Here is a 16,344-nt window from a genome sequence, read left to right as displayed (position 1 = left end):
GAGAAGTGATTTTGAGGAAACATGCAGAAAGGTCAGGTAGTCACCTCAGCTCTAGAAAGTCATTGACACATGACAGTGTGATACTCTGTAACCACAGTCAAACGTTGTTATTCTGTTCTACGCGTTAACAACCTTTCGTCAGTTGAGGCCAACTAAAGAGAACAACAGCTCGATGAGAACGGGATTCAAACCCACGCATGTAGAACACAATGGATTAGCAGTCCATCGCCTTAACCACTCGGCCACCTCATCTTAGTTTGTTCATGTCAATACTTGCTGAGAGGCTGCAAATAATAGTTTTTATGATCAAAGTCTACATCACAACATGTAACCACATGGACATATAGAGGAATTAAGACATTGTTGTGTTATTTTTACAACATTAAAAAAAATAGTAAACTGTATAAATATTTGGGGTTTTGGCACCAAACTTTGGACATAATCTGACCAATCTAAGTCTATGAACCCAAACTGATAAAGCCTACTTGGATGAGAGGCGAAACGTCAAGGTCAACCATGACATTAATGACTGAACAGAGGAGGTGGTCTGCAAAATCACCTATTATCCACATACAACACTGTTCTTTCAACCATTCCTAAAATACTCTGCAATTTAGCCTCCAGCAAATAACAGGAGTTAGAAACACCCTGGTCACAGATGCTCCTTTGTGCCTTTGTTACAACTGAAGGAAATGCTAACAAGAGTGATTCTGACTATGTTGGGCTGATTGATAGTGGTCGATCCACAGCGATACTTCTGCCACACAATACCACAGTGCGAACGAAGGGTTTTCCACTTCGATGACTGTCGTTGCTGCGAAGCGTTGGCGACTTGTCCAAGGTGTTCACCGCATTCCACCCAAATGCAGCTGAGATTGGTTCAAGCACCCCACGCGACCCCAAAAGGGACAAGCGGTAGAAAGCGGATGAATGGATGACTGTTGTTGGCACTGACAGTGGGATTGCTCTTCTGCATCTCAACAGATGTTTTGCTCACTACGATAGGGCAGTACCATCTTTGCCCAGACATAGCCTCCTTTTAATGGAGTAAAAGAATTTGGGGTTTTGGCAATAGCCACTAGACTAGATCTGACCAATCGGAGTAAAAGGTTAAATCCGAACAATCTGAGTCTTAGAATAGATCTGACCAACCTGTTTCTATGAGCATGAACTGATCAAGCCTACTTGGATGAGAAGCGAAACATTTTCTAAGACAAACCAAACAGTCCAGTTGCAATGGATTGAATGCCTTGAGATTACAATGACCTGGATGACTGAAAACATCCAGAGGCATTGATGTATTGAACAATATAATTTCTACGTCTATGTCACAGACAGAGGGGGAATTAGCTCAAATGGTAGAGCGCTCGCTTTGCATGTGAGAGGTAGTGGGATCGATACCTGAGTTCTCCAAAAGTTTTAATGTCAAAAAAAGGTTTCCTTTGAGTAGAAGTAGGTTAATGAGCATACTTTTTTCTGTTAAAAATGAGAAGTCATTTTGAGGAAACATGCAGAAAGGTCAGGTAGTCACCTCAGTTCTAGAAAGTCGTTGACACATGACAGTGTGATACGCTGTAACCACAGTTAAACATTGTTATTCTGATCTACGCGTTCACAACCTTTCGTCAGATGAGGCCAACTAAAGAGAACAACCGCTCGATGAGGATGGGATTCGAACCCACGCGTGTATAACACAATGGATTAGCAGTCCATCGCCTTAACCACTCGGCCACCTCATCTTAGTTTGTTCATGTCAATACTTGCTGAGAGGCTGCAAATAATAGTTTTTATGAACAAATTCTACATCACAACATGTAACCACATGGACATATAGAGGAATTAAGATATTGTTGTGTTATTTTTACAACAGTAAAAAAAAATAGTAAACTGTATAAATATTTGGGGTTTTGGCACCAACCGTTGGACATAATCTGACCAATCTAAGTCTATGAACCCAAAATGATGAAGCCTACTTGGATGAGAGGCGAAACGTCAAGGTCAACCTTGACATTGATGACTGAACAGAGGAGGTGGTCTGCGAAATCAACTATTATCCACATACAACACTGTTCTTTCAACCATTCCTAAAATACTCTGCAATTTAGCCTCCAGCAAATAACAGGAGTTAGAAACACCCTGGTCACAGATGCTCCCTTGTGGCTTTTTTTACAACTGAAAGAAATGCTAACAAGGGTGATTCTGACTATTTTGGGCTGATAGTGGTCGATCCACAGCGATACTTCTGCCACACAATACCACAATGCGAACGAAGGGAAATTCCACTTCGATGACTGTCGTTGCTGCGATGCGTTGGCGACTTGTCCAAGGTGTTCACCGCATTCCACCCAAATGCAGCTGAGATAGGTTCCAGCACCCCACGAGACCCTAAAAGGGACAAGCGGTAGAAAGCGGATGAATGGATGACTGTTGTTGGCACTGACAGTGGGAATGCTCTTCTGTATCTCAACAGATGTTTTGCTCACTACGCTAGGAAAGTATCATCTTTGCTCAGGCACACCCTCCTTGTGTTGTAGTAAAATAATTTGGGGTTTCGGCAATAGCCACAAGACTAGATCTGACCAATTGGAGTCAAAGGTTAAATCCGAACAATCTGAGTCTAAGAATAGATCTGACCAACTTGTTTCTATGAGCATGAACTGGCCAAGCCTACTTGGATGAGCAGCGAAACATTTTCTAAGACAAACCAAACAGTCCAGTTGCAATGGATTGAATGCCTTGAGATTACAATGACCTGGATGACTGAAAACATCCATAGGCATTGATGTATTGAAAAACAGAATTTCTACATCTATGTCACAGACAGAGGGGGAATTAGCTCAAATGGTAGAGAACTCGCTTTGCATGTGAGAGGTAGCTGGATCGATACCTGCATTCTCCAAATATTTTAACGTCAAAAAAAGTTTTCCTTTGAGTAGAAGTAGGTAAATGAGCAAGCAAACTTCTTTCTGTTAAAGATGAGAAGTGATTTTGAGGAACATGCAGAAAGGTCAGGTCGTCACCTCAGTTCTAGAAAGTCGTGACACATGACAGTGTGATACTCTGTAACCACAGTCAAACATTGTTATTCTGAACTACGCGTTAACAACCGTTCGTCAGTTGAGGCTAACTAAAGAGAACAACAGCTCGATGAGGATGGGATTCGAACCCACGCATGTAGAACACAATAGATTAGCAGTCCATCACCTTAACCACTCGGCCACCTCATCTTAGTTTGTTCATGTCAACACTTGCTGACAGGCTGCAAATAATAGTTTTTATGATCAAAGTCTACATCACAACATGTAACCACATGGACATATAGAGGAATTAAGATATTGTTGTGTTATTTTTACAACATTAAAAAAAATAGTAAACTGTATAAATATTTGGGGTTTTGGCACCAAACTTTGGACATAATCTGACCAATCTAAGTCTATGAACCCAAACTGATAAAGCCTACTTGGATGAGAGGCGAAACGTCAAGGTCAACCATGACATTAATGACTGAACAGAGGAGGTGGTCTGCGAAATCACCTATTATCCACATACAACACTGTTCTTTCAACCATTCCTAAAATACTCTGCAATTTAGCCTCCAGCAAATAACAGGAGTTAGAAACACCCTGGTCACAGATGCTCCTTTGTGCCTTTGTTACAACTGAAGGAAATGCTAACAAGGGTGATTCTGACTATGTTGGGCTGATTGATAGTGGTCGATCCACAGCGATACTTCTGCCACACAATACCACAATGCGAACGAAGGGTTTTCCACTTCGATGACTGTCGTTGCTGCGAAGCGTTGGCGACTTGTCCAAGGTGTTCACCGCATTCCACCCAAATGCAGCTGAGATAGGTTCCAGCACCCCACGCGACCTGGGTATGACGTTAAACTACATCCAGGCATGAGATGGGAGGTTGTGTGTGGGGTTAGTGAGTCCCAACTAACGTCTATAAAATGCACACAAAGAACCGTTTGCACCTTCTCTTGTGACTGGCGGGCGGTCAGCGCCATAAAGCTGAGCGGGTCCCTGGGTAATTGGGGCGCGGACAACCAACAGGACAGACTAAGTTCAACAGCCCAGTAAGGCAATTAGTCTAGGAGAAGGATCTCTGATATAAAATACCCCTTCCAACCCGCACCAAGCCAGCGTGGAAGGTGTAGGCTAATAACCAGCATGAAGAGTACGCCAAGAGATCGTTCACTATGGCAGAAACATGCTGAGGCTTTCGTCCAGCAGTGGACTGACAACGGCTGATGATGATGATGACGCGACCCTAAAAGGGACAGGCGGTAGAAAGCGGATGAATGGATGGCTATTGTTGGCACTGACAGTGGGAATGCTCTTCTGCATCTCAACAGATGTTTTGCTCACTACGCTAGGAAAGTATCATCTTTGCTCAGGCACACCCTCCTTGTGTTGGAGTAAAATAATTTGGGGTTTCGGCAATAGCCACTAGACTAGATCTGACCAATTGGAGTCAAAGGTTAAATCCGAACAATCTGAGTCTAAGAATAGATCTGACCAACCTGTTTCTATGAGCATGAACTGGCCAAGCCTACTTGGATGAGAAGCGAAACATTTTCTAAGACAAACCAAACAGTCCAGTTGCAATTGATTGAATGCCTTGAGATTACAATGACCTGGATGACTGAAAACATCCATAGGCATTGATGTATTGAAAAACAGAATTTCTACGTCTATGTGACAGGCAGAGGGGGAATTAGCTCAAATGGTAGAGCGCTCGCTTTGCATGTGAGAGGTAGCGGGATCGATACCTGCATTCTCCAAATGTTTTAACGTCAAAAAAAGGTTTCCTTTGAGTAGAAGTAGGTAAATGAGCAAGCAAACTTCTTTCTGTTAAAGATGAGAAGTGATTTTGAGGAAACATGCAGAAAGGTCAGGTAGTCACCTCAGCTCTAGAAAGTCGTGACACATGACGGTGTGATACTCTGTAACCACAGTCAAACATTGTTATTCTGATCTACGCGTTAACAACCTTTCGTCAGTTGAGGCCAACTAAAGAGAACAACAGCTCGATGAGGATGGGATTCGAACCCACGCGTGTAGAACACAATGGATTAGCAGTCCATCGCCTTAACCACTCGGCCACCTCATCTAGCTTTGTTCATGTCAATACTTGCTGAGAGGCTGCAAATAATAGTTTTTATGATCAAAGTCTACATCACAACATGTAACCACATGGACATATAGAAGAATTAAGATATTGTTGTGTTATTTTTACAACATTAAAAAAAATAGTAAACTGTATAAATATTTGGGGTTTTGGCACCAAACTTTGGACATAATCTGACCAATCTAAGTCTATGAACCCAAACTGATAAAGCCTACTTGGATGAGAGGCGAAACGTCAAGGTGAACCTTGACATTGATGACTGAACAGAGGAGGTGGTCTGCGAAATCACCTATTATCCACATACAACACTGTTCTTTCAACCATTCCTAAAATACTCTGCAATTTAGCCTCCAGCAAATAACAGGAGTTAGAAACACCCTGGTCACAGATGCTCCTTTGTGCCTTTGTTACAACTGAAAGAAATGCTAACAAGGGTGATTCTGACTATGTTGGGCTGATAGTGGTCGATCCACAGCGATACTTCTGCCACACAATACCACAATGCGAACGAAGGGAAATTCCACTTCGATGACTGTCGTTGCTGCGATGCGTTGGCGACTTGTCCAAGGTGTTCACCGCATTCCACCCAAATGCAGCTGAGATAGGTTTCAGCACCCCACGCGACCCTAAAAGGGACAAGCGGTAGAAAGCGGATGAATGGATGACTGTTGTTGGCACTGACAGTGGGAATGCTCTTCTGCATCTCAACAGATGTTTTGCTCACTACGCTAGGACAGTATCATCTTTGCTCAGGCACACCCTCCTTGTGTTGTAGTAAAATAATTTGGGGTTTCGGCAATAGCCACAAGACTAGATCTGACCAATTGGAGTCAAAGGTTAAATCCGAACAATCTGAGTCTAAGAATTGATCTGACCAACCTGTTTCTATGAGCATGAACTGGCCAAGCCTACTTGGATGAGAAGCGAAACATTTTCTAAGACAAACCAAACAGTCCAGTTGCAATGGATTGAATGCCTTGAGATTACAATGACCTGGATGACTGAAAACATCCATAGGCATTGATGTATTGAAAAACAGAATTTCTACGTCTATGAGACAGACAGAGGGGGAATTAGCTCAAATGGTAGAGCGCTCGCTTTGCATGTGAGCGGCAGCGGGATCGATACCTGCATTCTCCAAAAGTTTTAATGTCAAAAAAAGGTTTCCTTTGAGTAGAAGTAGGTTAATGAGCATACTTTTTTCTGTTAAAGATGAGAAGTCATTTTAAGGAAACATGCAGAAAGGTCAGGTAGTCACCTCAGTTCTAGAAAGTCGTTGACACATGACAGTGTGATACTCTGTAACCACGGTTAAACATTGTTATTCTGATCTACGCGTTCACAACCTTTCGTCAGTTGAGGCCAACTAAAGAGAACAACAGCTCGATGAGGATGGGATTCGAACCCACGCGTGTAGAACACAATGGATTAGCAGTCCATCGCCTTAACCACTCGGCCACCTCATCTTAGTTTGTTCATGTCAATACTTGCTAGAGGCTGCAAATAATAGTTTTTATGAACAAAGTCTACATCACAACATGTAACCACATTGACATATAGAGAAATTAAGATATTGTTGTGTTATTTTTAAAACATTAAAAAAAAATAGTAAACTGTATAAATATTTGGGGTTTTGGCACCAACCGTTGGACATAATCTGACCAATCTAAGTCTATAAACCCAAACTGATGAAGCCTACTTGGATGAGAGGCGAAACGTCAAGGTCAACCTTGACATTGATGACTGAACAGAGGAGGTGGTCTGCGAAATCACCTATTATCCACATACAACACTGTTCTTTCAACCATTCCTAAAATACTCTGCAATTTAGCCTCCAGCAAATAACAGGAGTTAGAAACACCCTGGTCACAGATGCTCCTTTGTGCCTTTGTTACAACTGAAATAAATGCTAACAAGGGTGATTCTGACTATGTTGGGCTGATAGTGGTCGATCCACAGCGATACTTCTGCCACACAATACCACAATGCGAACGAAGGGAAATTCCACTTCGATGACTGTTGTTGCTGCGATGCGTTGGCGACTGGTCCAAGGTGTTCACCGCATTCCACCCAAATGCAGCTGAGAAAGGTTTCAGCACCCCACGCGACCCTAAAAAGGAAAAGCGGTAGAAAGCGGATGAATGGATGACTGTTGTTGGCACTGACATTGGGAATGCTCTTCTGCATCTCAACAGATGTTTTGCTCACTACGCTAGGACAGTATCATCTTTGCTCAGGCACACCCTCCTTGTGTTGTAGTAAAATAATTTGGGGTTTCGGCAATAGCCACTAGACTAGATCGACCAATTGGAGTCAAAGGTTAAATCCGAACAATCTGAGTCTAAGAATAGGCAAGGCAAGGCAAGGCAACTTTATTTGTATAGCGCTTTTCATACACAAGGCAGACTCAAAGTGCTTCACAGACAACAAAGTGAAATGAAAGAAAATAAAAGCAAAATTAAAATGCAGACAATAAAAATAAAAACAGTGCAGACGTTAAAAGTTAAAAGATTAAAAGATTTAGCTGAAAGCTAAGGTGAACATAAAAGTCTTCAGTCTAGTTTTAAAAGTAGTGAGAGTTGGGGAGAGTCTGACATCTTCAGGAAGTTTATTCCAGCTATGTGTTGCATAGTGACTGAATGATGATCTCCCTTGATTTGAGTTTACTCTTGGAACCGCTAACAGATTGGTCTCAGAAGATCTTAGTGATCTAGAGGGCGTATATAGTGGGAGCATATCAGTGATATACTTGGGCCCTAGACCATGTAGTGATTTATATGTGAGCAGGAGGATTTTGAAATCTATTCTCTGATGTACAGGGAGCCAATGTAAGGATTTAAGAATTGGTGTAATGTGCTCACATTTTTTGGTCTTTGTTAGAACTCTAGCAGCAGCGTTCTGAACAAGCTGTAGCTGCCTGACAGTTTTTTTGGGAAGACCTGCAAGGAGACCATTACAATAGTCTAGCCTACTGGTAATAAAGGCATGTACAAGTTTTTCTAAGTCTTGAGCTGACATGAGCCCTCTAAGTCTTTTTACATTTTTGAGGTGATAGTAGGCCGATTTTGTTACTGATTTGATGTGACTGTCGAAATGTAAATCAGAATCTAAAATAACCCCAAGATTTCTGGCTTTATTTGAGGTTTTCAGGGACAGTGATTGAAGGTGTTGGATGACTTTAAACCTTTCTTTTTTAGCACCAAAAACAATTATCTCAGTTTTATCTTCATTTAGTTGTAGGAAATTTTGGCACATCCAGTGTTTGACTTGCTCAATGCACTGGCACAGAAGATCTATGGGGCGATAGTCATTTGGTGATAGCGCTACATAGATTTGGGTGTCATCGGCATAGCAATGATGGTCAATGTTATTATTTTGCATGATTTGTCCTAGTGGGAGCATATAGATGTTAAATAAAGTCGGCCCCAAGATTGAACCTTGGGGGACTCCACACGTTACGTTGGTTGGTTCTGATACAAAGTCACCAATGGAAACAAAATAGTTCCTATCTTGTAGATATGACTTGAACCAGCTTAAAACTGTGCCTGAGATCCCCACCCAGTTTTCCAACCTGTCCAAAAGTATTGAGTGGTCGACAGTGTCAAATGCAGCACTGAGGTCCAAAAGCATTAATACTGAAGTTTTGCCAGAGTCTGTGTTTAGACGGATGTCATTTATAACTTTAAGAAGGGCCGTCTCTGTGCTATGAAGAGGTCGAAATCCTGACTGGAAGTTGTTGTGGCAGCCAGTAGAAGCCAAGAAGTGATTTAGTTGTTGGAGGACAACTTTCTCAATTATTTTACTTATGAATGGTAGATTTGAAATTGGTCTGTAGTTGTTGATAACAGAGGCATCTAGGCTCTGCTTTTTTAGAAGAGGTTTAATGACTGCAGTTTTGAAAGCCTTCGGGAAATTGCCCGATTTAATAGAATTATTAACTATTTGCAAGATGTCTGTTGATAGGCAGTCAAAAACATTCTTAAAGAAGTTGGTAGGTAAAACATCAAGGCAGCAGGTGGATGACTTTAGAGCTGTCACCGTTTCCACTAGAGTTTTAGAGTCTATGGCATTAAAGCTTGCCATCATTGCTGTGTTACTTTTGCCTAAATGGGGTGGTGATCCAACTTTTTTACTTGAGATATTGATGGTGCGTCTGATGCCTTCAATTTTATCAGTATAAAAGAATGCAAAGTCATTGCATTTCTGCGTGGAATGGAGTTCGGCTGGTATTTGTGTTGGGGGTTTAGTCAGTCTGTCAACGATTGTGAATAGGGTTTTGGCCTTATTTGTGTTGCTGTTTATGATATTGGAGAAGAATGTTTCTCTAGCACTTTTTAAGACTAAATTGTAGGCCTGGAGGCTCTCTTTATAGATGTCATGGTGAATATGAAGTTTTGTATTCCGCCAGATTCGTTCAGCCTTCCTGCACTCTCTTCTCTGGGCTGTTACAGCAGCAGATTTTCTCCAGGGTGCCTTTTGCTTGCCAGAAATCGTTTTAACTGTAACAGGTGCAATGATATCTATGATATTCACAATTTTGGAATTAAAGTTGCTTACAAGATCATCAGCATGACATGGGTTTAGAGGTGGTAGTGAGGAGATGGCGTTTTTAAAGAGGACATTAGCATGTTCATTTATGTACCGCTTTTTGACATTCTTTGATTCTGTTTGTGTGTCCGGAATTACAGAAATATTAAAGAAAACACAGAAATGATCAGACAATGAAGGATCAATCACAAGAACATCAGAAACATTGAGACCTTTTGTGATAATCAGGTCCAGAATAGATCTGACCAACCTGTTTCTATGAGCATGAACTGGCCAAGCCTACTTGGATGAGAAGCGAAACATTTTCTAAGACAAACCAAACAGTCCAGTTGCAATGGATTGAATGCCTTGAGATTACAATGACCTGGATGACTGAAAACATCCATAGGCATTGATGTATTGAAAAACAGAATTTCTACGTCTATGTTTGAGTTTGAGTTTGAGTTTATTTCGAACATGCAAGCATACAACATGATACATCACAATTTCCAGTTTCTCTTTTCAACATGTTCGAAAAGGAGTAGGAAGAAGCAGAGCTTATTTAATCCTACCCCTTTTCTTTACATAACAGTTGCTGAAACTTTTTTTATTCACTTCCTGTTCTCAATTTTTTCACAATAAACTCCATATGTAATCACAATAAAAATAAATAAATAAATAATAGTAAGAATTTAATAATAATAATTGGTGAAGAAAGTCATATTTCATATGATGAGATAAGTAAGATTACTTTAAGAATGGATGAATGAATGGATGAAATAAATTGAAAATGTTTGTCATGGTTCTTCTTCTTTGTACTTTGTAAACACTTTAAGTTTGAAGAGTTTCTTGAAGTGGATCATATTAGTACATTGTTTGATTGCTTTGCTTAATCCATTCCATAATTTAATTCCACATACTGATATACTGAAGGTCTTAAGTGTTGTACGTGCGTACAAATGTTTTAAATTACATTTTTCTCTAAGATTATATTTCTCCTCTTTTGTTGAGAAGAATTGTTGTATATTCTTGGGTAGCAGGTTATAGTTTGCTTTGTGCATAATTTTAGCTGTTTGCAAATTCACTATGTCGTGGAATTTCAGTATCTTTGATTCAATAAATAAAGGATTTGTATGTTCTCTATATCCAACATTATGTATTATTCTAACTGATCTTTTTTGTAACACCGTTAATGAATGAAGTGTACTTTTGTAATTATTTCCCCATATTTCTACGCAGTAGCTCAGATATGGTAACACTAGTGAGCAGTATAGACTATGAAGTGATTTTTTGTCTAGAACATGTTTTGCTTTATTCATTATTGACGTGTTTCTTGCTACTTTATGTTGTATATTTTTTACGTGAGATTTCCAGTTCAATTTATCATCAATCATTATACCTAGAAATTTGGTTTAATTTACTCTTTCAATTTCTATTCCGTCTATTTGTATTTGTGTTTGACTTTCTCTTCTACTATTACCAAATAGCATCATTTTAGTTTTACTAAGATTCAACGATAGTCTGTTTTTGTCAAACCATCTTTTTAATTTGTTAATTTCTTCTGCTATTATTTGTATTATCTCCTGTGTGTTCTCTCCTGAACAAAACGCTGTTGTATCATCCGCAAATAATACTAACTTTAAATCTTTTGTAACTTTACAAATGTCATTTATATAGAGATTGAATAATTTAGGTCCTAGTATTGATCCCTGAGGTACACCACAGGATATATTTAGCGTTGTAGACATGTGTTCACCTAGTTTCACGTATTGTTTCCTGTTCGTTAGATAACTTCTTATCCAGTTTAAGACTAACCCTCTGATGCCATATCGTTCTAGTTTTTTGATTAAAATATTGTGATTAATTGTGTCAAATGCTTTAGTTAGATCCATAAAAACTGCTGCTGCACATTTTTTACTGTCTATTGCATTGGTAATTTCTTCTGTAATTTCAATTAAAGCCATTGAAGTTGAGACATTAGCTCTGTATCCATATTGGTTCTCTTCGAGTATTCTATTTTTATTTATGAAACTCTCTAATCTGTTATTAAACAGTTTTTCAATGATTTTAGAAAATTGTGGAAGTAAAGAAACAGGTCTATAATTTGTAAATTGATGTTTATCTCCAGTCGTATAAATTGGTGCAACTTTAGCTATTTTCATTTTGTTTGGAAATGTACCTGTTTGAAATGATAGGTTACTAATATACATTAATGGTCCTGAGATCTCTTCTATAACCTTTTTTATCATATCCATATCAATTCCATTACAATCAGTTGAAGTCTTGGATTTACATTTTTTCACGATTGTAACTATTTCCTCCTGTGTCACATTACTGAGGAACATGGAGTTGGGATTTCGCTCTATGGTATCATTATAGTCCTCAATTGGAACTGGGTCTGGAATCATTTCTTCCAATTTTGGTCCAATATTTACAAAATAATTATTGAAGCTTTCAACTACTTCCTTTATGTTGTCATTGTTTTTATTTCCGTCTAAAAAGTATTGAGGGTAGTCCCTCTTTGTGCCATTTTTAATAATGCTATTGAGGATGTCCCATGTTGCTCTCATATTATTTTTGTTCCTGTCCAATAATTCACTGTAATATTCTTTTCTACATGATCGTAGTATTTCTGTTAACTTGTTTTTATACTTTTTGTACTTAATTTCTGCCTCTATAGTTCTTTGTGCTATAAGTTCTCTATATAGTGTATTCTTCTTCTTACAAGAATTTTTTAATCCTTTTGTCATCCATGGTTGGTTATTCTTTCTCTGTTTATTACTAAGTTGTATCCATGGACAATGTTTGTCATAAAGTATTATGAACTTGTTTAAGAAATGTTCATATGCTTCATCAACCTCTTTTTCATTGTACACATTGTCCCAATCTTGCTTTTGTAGCTCAATTTTGAAAGCAGTCATCCTCTTCTCTGTGCACAGTCTTCGAAATGTCCTTTTGTCTTCCATGTTCTTCTTGTAGTTTCCATCATATATTGTAAAAACTGGCAGATGATCACTAACGTCGGTAATAAGTAGACCACTTGTAGTGTTATTGTCAAACTCATTGGTAAAAATATTATCAATAAGCGTGGCACAGTGTGCTGTGATTCTACTTGGCTTTGTGATTTTTGGATATAAACTGATGCTGTACATTGTATCAATGAAGTCATCAATAGACTTTTGCTTGTTAGGGTTCAATAAGTCAATATTAAAGTCACCACATAAGAACATTATTCTTTCACCATTATCCATGTAAGTAGCCTTGATCCATTCTTCAAATGTTTCTATACTTGACTTAGGTGATCTATATATACAACTGATGACAATGTTTTTGCTTTTTTCCTGACATATTTCAATGGTTATACATTCTAAGATATTATCTATAGCAAATGACATGTTTTTTACCACTTTGTAGTTCAGGTTCTTCATCACGTACACAGCTACTCCTCCTCCATTTTTGTTGGTTCTGTTGATGTAGTTTAGTTCATATCCCTCCAGATCAAAATCTATTCCTTTTTTATCATCAATCCATGTTTCTGTAACAGCAATCACTTTGAATGGTTCGTTGATGTGTTCCAAAAAGTTCTTAATGTTGTTGTAGTTTGCATACAAGCTTCTGCTATTAAAATGAATAATTGACAATTTGTTATCGCAAGTAATGTTGCTATTATATTGATCATCTGTATAATAAAAACAATTATTACTGATGTGGGAGAAAACATTTGTATCTGGATCTATATCATTTTCCAAATCCTGGTTTTTGTAATCTTTGTTGCAGAAATTTTTTAGTTCCATATTTTCTTGTTCAACAATCTTTGATGTTGTTTCAATAATCTCAATAAGTGTAGGTGAATGCAATCCTGAATGTAGGTCCTCTTGTTTAGTCGTCCCTTGGAACATAGTAGTGTCGATGTTGAATTTGGGTGTTTGTTTTCTGTCAGAGTCCATTATCATCGTTGTTTTGGTAGCTGTGTAAACTTTAAAAATTGTCCAGGTCCTTGATGTCATGGACAACAATTACTCTTGCTTCTGGACCTCCATTCAGCTTGATGTAGATTTTACAGTTGGTGCTCCAAGTTCCCTGGATTTTTCCCTGCCTTCTCAAGTCGCGTGCTTTCTTGGCGATTCCAGCATTGCGTTTCGTGAGATGCTCATTCATGTACACATTTGTTCCCTTCAGCTTCTTTCCCTGTCTCAGCAATGCCATTTTAGATTTTCTGTTTACGAGTTTCACGAGCACGACTGGAGTGGCGTTGTTGTTTCTTCCGTTCAGTGGGATGCATGTTTCGATGGTATTAATGTCAATTTCAATTTCCTTTGATTGCAGAAAGTTGACCACTTGCTGTTCTGCTGAGATCATATCCATTTCATCTGGTTCACCTTCATTATTCACAGCTTTCGCATAGGATCTTGGTTTAATTCGGTGCCCAGTCACGATGATATCATTCATTCGTTTGTTGTCCTGATCCATTTCATCTATGATATTCCTCAGCATGTTGTTGTCTTCTTGAAGGATCTTCATTGTTGCTCATTTCAGTGCTCAGACTTTTCACATCTTGTTGGTGTTCTGTTGTTACTTTTCTCAGATATTCTTTCAATTCTTTCATTTCTTCTTTCATTTCTTTCAATTCTTTAATTTCTTCTTTCATTTCTTTCAATTCTTTCATTTCTTCTTTCATTTCTTTAATTTCTTCTTTCATTTCTTTCATTTCTTTCATTTCTTCTTTCATTTCTTTCATTTCTTCTTTCATTTCTTCAAGTATTTGTATTATCACTTCTTGATTCCCATCATGTCTTGTGTCCAACCTCAAATCTTGTTCCCAGTTGTGTTCTGTAACAGCTGACCCCGAAGGTTTCGGGATTTCAATCTTTCCTTTACCTTTTCGCATCGCGGCAGTCACTGACGTCACTGCCTCTTGCTTGTGTCTTAACGGCAGTTGCTTCTTTAGCGACTTGCGGCACTTTAACTTGTTTTTTCCAACAATTTCGTATCTTGCGCCGTTCAGAGATCAATTTGAGGTTTCAGCCTGTCAACTTATATCACTCTGCGACGTCGGGATCACTTTAAAACAGCTGTAAACTCTCCGTAGCTTTTGGTTGCTAGGCAACCGCTTTGAACTGCGGCAAGGCGCCTTTGGCTTGAGTCTAACGGCTCTCTCAACTCGCCTTCTTTCAGCGTACCAGTGCCTCTCAACTGACCGAAATCAGATTGAAGATGCCAGAGTACTCTCCTGTGGCTGTGATCGCAAATCAGTGGTCAAAATCTTCAGATTTAACAAAAAACTCCGGTAGCAAGAGCGGAGCCTTTCTCTTTTGCGTCCTTTCTCATTGACAGGAAGTGACGTTTGACAGGCAGAGGGGGAATTAGCTCAAATGGTAGAGCGCTCGCTTTGCATGTGAGAGGTAGCGGGATCGATACCTGCATTCTCCAAAAGTTTTAATGTCAAAAAAAGGTTTCCTTTGAGTAGAAGTAGGTAAATGAGCAAGCAAACTTCTTTCTGTTAAAGATGAGAAGTGATTTTGAGGAAACATGCAGAAAGGTCAGGTAGTCACCTCAGCTCTAGAAAGTCGTGACAGATGACGGTGTGATACTCTGTAACCACAGTCAAACATTGTTATTCTGATCTACGCGTTAACAACCTTTCGTCAGTTGAGGCCAACTAAAGAGAACAACAGCTCGATGAGGACGGGATTCGAACCCACGCGTGTAGAACACAATGGATTAGCAGTCCATCGCCTTAACCACTCGGCCACCTCATCTAGCTTTGTTCATGTCAATACTTGCTGAGAGGCTGCAAATAATAGTTTTTATGATCAAAGTCTACATCACAACATGTAACCACATGGACATATAGAGAAATTAAGATATTGTTGTGTTATTTTTAAAACATTAAAAAAAATAGTAAAGTGTATAAATATTTGGGGTTTTGGCACCAACCGTTGGACATAATCTGACCAATCTAAGTCTATAAACCCAAACTGATGAAGCCTACTTGGATGAGAGGCGAAACGTCAAGGTCAACCTTGACATTGATGACTGAACAGAGGAGGTGGTCTGCGAAATCACCTATTATCCACATACAACACTGTTCTTTCAACCATTCCTAAAATACTCTGCAATTTAGCCTCCAGCAAATAACAGGAGTTAGAAACACCCTGGTCACAGAAGCTCCTTTGTGCCTTTGTTACAACTGAAATAAATGCTAACAAGGGTGATTCTGACTATGTTGGGCTGATAGTGGTCGATCCACAGCGATACTTCTGCCACACAATACCACAATGCGAACGAAGGGAAATTCCACTTCGATGACTGTTGTTGCTGCGATGCGTTGGCGACTTGTCCAAGGTGTTCACCGCATTCCACCCAAATGCAGCTGAGAAAGGTTTCAGCACCCCACGCGACCCTAAAAGGGACAAGCGGTAGAAAGCGGATGAATGGATGACTGTTGTTGGCACTGACATTGGGAATGCTCTTCTGCATCTCAACAGATGTTTTGCTCACTACGCTAGGACAGTATCATCTTTGCTCAGGCACACCCTCCTTGTGTTGTAGTAAAATAATTTGGGGTTTCAGCAATAGCCACAAGACTAGATCTGACCAATTGGAGTCAAAGGTTAAATCCGAACAATCTGAGTCTAAGAATAGATATGACCAACCTGTTTCTATGAGCATGAACTGGCC

At 39.3% G+C, this 16,344-nt stretch overlaps 4 non-coding genes across 4 annotated transcripts; all 4 read right to left on the bottom strand.

Annotated features, from left to right (window-relative positions):
- Positions 1 to 1,657: 1,657 nt before the first annotated feature.
- trnas-gcu (transfer RNA serine (anticodon GCU)) lies at positions 1,658 to 1,739 on the bottom strand. The gene has a single exon. It is a non-coding gene; the product is annotated as a tRNA-Ser (tRNA).
- Positions 1,740 to 5,036: 3,297 nt separating this feature from the next.
- trnas-gcu (transfer RNA serine (anticodon GCU)) lies at positions 5,037 to 5,118 on the bottom strand. Its single transcript has one exon. It is a non-coding gene; the product is annotated as a tRNA-Ser (tRNA).
- A 1,402-nt stretch (positions 5,119 to 6,520) lies between these two features.
- Positions 6,521 to 6,602, bottom strand: trnas-gcu (transfer RNA serine (anticodon GCU)). Its single transcript has one exon. It is a non-coding gene; the product is annotated as a tRNA-Ser (tRNA).
- An 8,738-nt stretch (positions 6,603 to 15,340) lies between these two features.
- trnas-gcu (transfer RNA serine (anticodon GCU)) lies at positions 15,341 to 15,422 on the bottom strand. Its single transcript has one exon. It is a non-coding gene; the product is annotated as a tRNA-Ser (tRNA).
- Between the last annotated feature and the right edge of the window lie 922 nt (positions 15,423 to 16,344).

This window comes from Entelurus aequoreus, linkage group LG07 (assembly GCF_033978785.1).
Source record: "Entelurus aequoreus isolate RoL-2023_Sb linkage group LG07, RoL_Eaeq_v1.1, whole genome shotgun sequence".
In the NCBI taxonomy this organism is placed as follows: Eukaryota; Metazoa; Chordata; class Actinopteri; order Syngnathiformes; family Syngnathidae; genus Entelurus; species Entelurus aequoreus.
Note: the sequence above shows the minus strand (reverse complement) of the source record. Positions and strands in the feature narration are given on the sequence as shown.